General features: G+C 39.2%; 1 non-coding gene across 1 annotated transcript; it reads left to right on the top strand.

Moving 5' to 3' along the window:
• The first annotated feature begins 1,004 nt into the window (after nucleotides 1-1,004).
• Nucleotides 1,005-1,131, top strand: LOC126005044 (small nucleolar RNA SNORA22). The gene has a single exon (XR_007494227.1). It is a non-coding gene; the product is annotated as a small nucleolar RNA SNORA22 (small nucleolar RNA).
• Nucleotides 1,132-5,687: the final 4,556 nt, after the last annotated feature.

The raw sequence follows: 5,687 nt of genomic DNA, 5'->3' as shown, positions 1-5,687 counted from the left end.
TTTTTCAATGAGCCTGCGCTGCCCCATCTGCCCCCATTCACACACCCACCAGACCCCGGACTCGCGCTCAGGCCCTTGCTGTTAGGTAAGCGGACACCGGCTGCAGCAGCTGACCCAGCCTCCATAGATCATGGTGAGGATGGCCAGGATCCTGCTCCCTCCCCCAATTGTCCTGAGGGGGGGGGGGTGTCCGGACCCTGTCTGACCTCTACGCTTCTATAGCTGGCCTCGCCCCTTTTCATACCTTAAAGGCACAGCACACACTTTCCAGGTCCCAGCTTGCCAACACGGCTCTTGCTGCCCCACTCCCCAGAGCTGGTGTTCCAGCAGCTCCCCCACACGCGGCAACAAACTGTTGCTGCTTCCCCCCACCCTCCTGGCCAGGCTGCCACTTCAGCAATCAGCGAGCAGGGTGGAACCTCCCCATCCCTTAGGGTAGTATTGCAGTCCTAAAATGTTTTTCTAAGATAAAGACCACAGTTGGTAGAGTTAAAAGGATTCAGAAACTGTTCATGTGAAATATATAGTAAAAATTGTCAGAATTTTGTGTGTCTCATAAGAGGCCTCAAATAATTGTGAAGTTTGTGAATTAAATTATGCGGCATAATTGTGCCTTTTCTAAAAGCACTTGTGTAATTAAGTTTTGTGCATTTGGTGTTGTAATTATTAAAACATTGGAAATTAGAAAACCTTCTAAATTCAGGTCTGTAAGGGTTAAAAAATTTTCTAGGGAGAAAAAGCAACAGGGAGATAACAGCAATACACTCCCTTTTTTCATGCCTCTCAGAAATTTTAGAGCAAGGTCATAATTCTGTCATTTGTAATAACAAATTATCAGTAAAAGAAAAACCTTTTGGTGTTTTAAAATTTAAACGAACACACAAGTATTATAATTTAATTCTTTTATATTTCTATTAGAAAATTTATTTTAATTTTTAAGGTATTTAAAAAAATTATGTGGAAAATAATATGATTAGCCTTTTTAAATAATATAGTTAATATTATTGCACAATTAACACCCAGGTGTGCTTCATAATACCCTTAGTTTTAATTTTGTGCTACAGCAATGGTTCTTTACCTTTGCATTAAAACAACTATCCTTTTAAGTGTATTCAGAAAGTCAGTTTTTCATACCTTTAATAATCATAGTTCATGCTATTGTGTTTAATCATAAAAATTTTAACACTTTATTGCAGCTGTCTTACTGTTCTACTGTGAAAACAATTTAAAGAAAACCTTTTTTTTACAGCAAATGATATCATACTTCAAAGTGCAAACTCTTTTTACAGTGCTCATTAACCATTTTATTTAATGTTTTATACTTCAAATTAGTATTATTTTAAAAATGTTTTATGCTAAATCTAAACCTTAAAATTTATTTTCAGCAAAGTTCCACTCCAGCTACATTAAGTACTTCTAACAACTAAAAGTTTTTCTACAAAAAAAAAAAAAAAAAAAAAAAAAGTTTTGGATCGATCCTTTTGTCTGTTTATGTGTGTGTTGTGATGAATGAAAGTGGCCACAATGTTGTGTTTAGTGTTGTTTTGTTTTGTCTATTTATTTGTTATTTCTACATTTCATGATAAATACAATTTTTAAAGCCTTATCCATTTTTGAAATTTCAATTAATTTTTTTTTCAACTTGGTTCAGTCTGGTCATCTGAAACACTGTAACATCCTGCTAAAAATCATGTGTTAAGCTAGCTTTGTCCTTCTGAGAACATGGCAGAAGAAGGTGTAGGGGATGGTAAACCCCAGATTTCTCAATGGCCATCGGGGATAACTTTTCCCTGGAGAATTTCTGGACTTTGCAATCACCCAGCTTTCCTGCTATGTGTAAGTTAAGGCCAAAAGAATTTGGATATGTGGCTAGAGAAAGAAGCATCTAGCTTTAAGATAATAACTAAGAAGTTTAAGAAAAATCATTTAGGTTCAGTTTAAAAGTTTTTAAAAAAAAATTGGCGATTGTTACTTATAAAATTTTTGAATGCTGAAGTCTCACAGAAGTCAGAAGGCATTCCCGTGGTATTCAAAAATAACTTGTGTAAAATAAAGTGTTGTGTCTTCTGCCTGTAAACCAAGGTCACCCTATCTTACCCACATGCCTTCCCCCAACTCTATTCTTACACCTATCACCTTTTTTCAGCCTACTCTCCCCTCTGGTCCATTTTCCTCCTCACAGCTTATTCTTGATATGATTAATGCCTCCGCCTCCACCATTACTGACCCTGCATATGAACAATGTTGGATTTGCTATTCCTCCCAGCCCCATTTTATAAAGGAGTGGCTGTTTTTGGTACTCCTATATCTCTACAGAATCAGCCCTCCATTGCCTGGGACCTTGACCCTGGCCAAGGCATAACTCTGGGTCAAGTTGTAGGTGTTGGCCTTTGCATTCTGGGACCCCAAATGCTCCCTCCCCTTCAATTGATTGATGTTTATAATCAAACCTATGTTGTTAATCATAACGACTCCTATGTTTTGTCCCCCAATGGTACTTATTTTGCCTGCTCTACTGGTTTGACCCCTGTCTTGGTTCCTAAAATTTTTCTTGCCCACAAAGACTACTGCGTGCTGGTTTTGCTGTTGCCTCGCCTCTCTGTTCACCCAATGGAAGATCTTCCCCTCTTCACCACTGACTCCTCCTTGCTACGCCATAAACGAGAACCTGTTTCTGCTGTGACCATTGCTGTGCTGCTCGGACTTGGTGCTGCCGGCGCTGGTACTGGTATCTACTCCATGGTCCGCTCATCTGAGTCCTTCTACCAGCTTCAGCATGCTGTAGATGCAGACATTAGAGAACTTAAGCAAGAACTTAAACATCTCAAGAAAACTGTTGCCTCTTTGGCTGAAATTGTCCTACAGAACCACCGTGGATTGGACCTTGCCTTTTTGAGGGAGGGGGGAATTTGTGATGCCTTGAAAGAAGAATGTTGCTTTTTCAAAGATAAACTAGGCTTGGTAGATGACAGTATTAAAAGAATTGAGGAAAGCCTTGAGCATAGACAGAAACAGAGAGAAAAGGATGAATCTTGGTATCAGAATTGGTTTTCAACCTCTCCCTGGTTATCCACCCTGTTACCCAGCCTCTTAGGACCCTTTATTGGCTTTATGCTGCTGATTTCCTTTGGCCCATGGGCATTCCGCCGCCTCACGAATTTTGTTAAGAATCAGGTTGATGAAGCCACCAAACGCTCCGTGCAAGTGCACTACCAGCAACTCTCCACTCAGGACCCTATGCACACTCAATCTACCGGTGAGCTAGGGTTTCAACCCCTAAGTTTTGCAGAGTTTCAACAGCTGGCTGAGCAACGCCGCTCACTCTGCTCCAGGCTGTGGAGGTGCCTACGATGGGGATAGCCTAGTGCCAGTGTCTGGGGGCAAACGTGACTTCAAAATTGTTTTCAGGCCTGAATAATTTGGATACTCAGTCACGTCCAGAACTGGAAGCCCATTAGAGCAACCTAAGACAGGCCCTTCACCCAAACTTTTTATTTTATTATACAAAGAAGGGGGAGATGTGGGAGACTGCTCTAGCCTGCACAAATATGGATGCTATCAACCTTAGCCTCTATCTCTGTGGATAGTTCCACTGAGCTGCATATGTGACTGCCGGCAGGTTCCTAGCCCATGAGCAAATAGGAAATCTTGCTAAAACATAGCCCCTTGTACTAACCACAGGGCCATGAGACCAGAGACAAGATAATATTTCCTTATATGTCTCTGATTCCGGTCAAGCTAAAGGTTACTAGGATCAGTCATTCAGTCATTGAGTCATGCCTCCCCCTTTTTTTTTCCCACCTCCTTTGGGCTGTGCTTAACAAGGCACACTATCCTTTTTCCCTTTTTGGCCAAATACCTGTAGTAAGCATATAATTGGTGAAAAGCTTGTTTGAATTGACCAATGCTTGTATGCCCCATAAGTTTAATGTTTAGTACCTTTACTCATTTTTGGTTATGTGCCTATGCTTGGAATATAATTGGATAAGAGATGGTTTGAAATGACCAATAGTTTTTGAGACATACTTTCCCTTGTGTAAAAAATATATATAAGTGCTTGCCTGCTTAATAAATTGCCTTTGATCAGATAAAAGACTTAGACCTTCTTTCTAACCTCTACAGATTTTTCCCATAGATATTTCGGATCGGGTCGGCTTCAGTGAACCCACGAATAAGTTGCGGCATTCATCCCCTTCACCCTGTTGGCCGGGGTCCCCAGAAAGCCGCAGTAGAGTTCTCAATGAGAACAAAAATTAAGTTTAGAATCCCACTTCTTCCTCAATACATATTCTAGTCAAGGAATTTATTTTTGCATTTATGTCTAAATATACTCTTAAGGTCAAGTAATATAAAGTAATAAATTCTATCATGAGGAATAATTCATGATGGTTACTGTCTTAACTTATTAATTATTAATGTTTTTTTCAAAATAAATATAGCATTATAATGTTAGAAGGAATATGAAGAGTACTTACAAGATTATGTATAACTAATTTTGATAAACAATAACTATCTAAGGTTAAAAATTTCAATCTTAGTATTTTTAGCATCAAATATCTGCAATTTTCACTATTCTGTCTTTGGTTAAAATATTTTACCATATGGCCAAAATGATAGCAGAGCAGGTAGGCTTTTGCCTTGCATATGGATGGCTCAGTTTCAATCCTAGGAATTCCATATGATCCTTTAGTCTACCAAGAGTCATTTCTGGTGTAAAGTCAGGTGTGACAAAAACAAAACAAAACAAAACAAAACAAGCAAACAAAACCTTTTCTTCTCTTTCTGTTTTGTTTTGAGATGACACTTGGAGGTACTCAGGCTTCCTACTAGTAGTGCTCAGGAGTGAACACCAAGCATAGTTTTGGGGTTCTAGATATCAAACTGACGTCGGCCTGGGCGAGGCAAGTGCATTACCTGCCATACTATGACTTAGGCCCCATTGTTTTTTCCATATTACAGTGCCATGCTCTGTTAGGTCTTCAGCAGCACCCCTCTTTGTTCCTCTGTCCCTAGGCCATTGCTTCCTGCCATTTCCACCATGGTGACATTTTTTTTTACTGATAAAATTTTTGATTCCTTTTTTTTTAATTTTTTTTGTGACCAAAGTGCTTTACAAATCTTTCACTGCATCATTTATGGTACATAGTGACAATGAATGAGGGGCATTCCCACCACCAGTGCTGTCCTCCCTCCGCCCCTGTTCCCAGTATGCATCCCATATCTCCCTCCTTTACCCCCCAGATTGCTAGTGCAACTGGTCTCCATTTTACAGCTTGTTGTATTTGAACATCTATTCCATTATCATTGGAGATAAAAATGATAAGAAAAAAGGGAGAAAAAAATTGGTGACAACTACCAAAAAAAGAAAGAAGAGAGAGAGAGAAAAAAGAAAAGAAAAATGGAAGAAAAAAGAAAAAAATGGACCCGGCAAATAAAAATAAAAATAAATCTCTTAAATAATAACCACAAGAGTGAAAAAGGAAGAGAAAAGTGGAAGAAAAAAGAGAAGGAAAATAAAGTCAAAAGCTAACAAATCAAAACAAAACAAGAAAAAGTATGGGTGCTGGAGTGATAGGGTTTGGCGTTCCCCCAATTTTTTTTTTCTGCTTAGGCACAGTAAGCATTGGGGAAGAAAGAGAATTTCCCGTGGCCTACGAGATTCAGGGTTTCTTCATCCTTGAAGCATA

Source organism: Suncus etruscus, chromosome 3, assembly GCF_024139225.1.
Source record: "Suncus etruscus isolate mSunEtr1 chromosome 3, mSunEtr1.pri.cur, whole genome shotgun sequence".
Lineage (NCBI taxonomy): Eukaryota > Metazoa > Chordata > Mammalia > Eulipotyphla > Soricidae > Suncus > Suncus etruscus.
The sequence above is the reverse complement of the archived record's forward strand: the minus strand, read 5'-3'. Positions and strand labels throughout refer to the sequence as shown.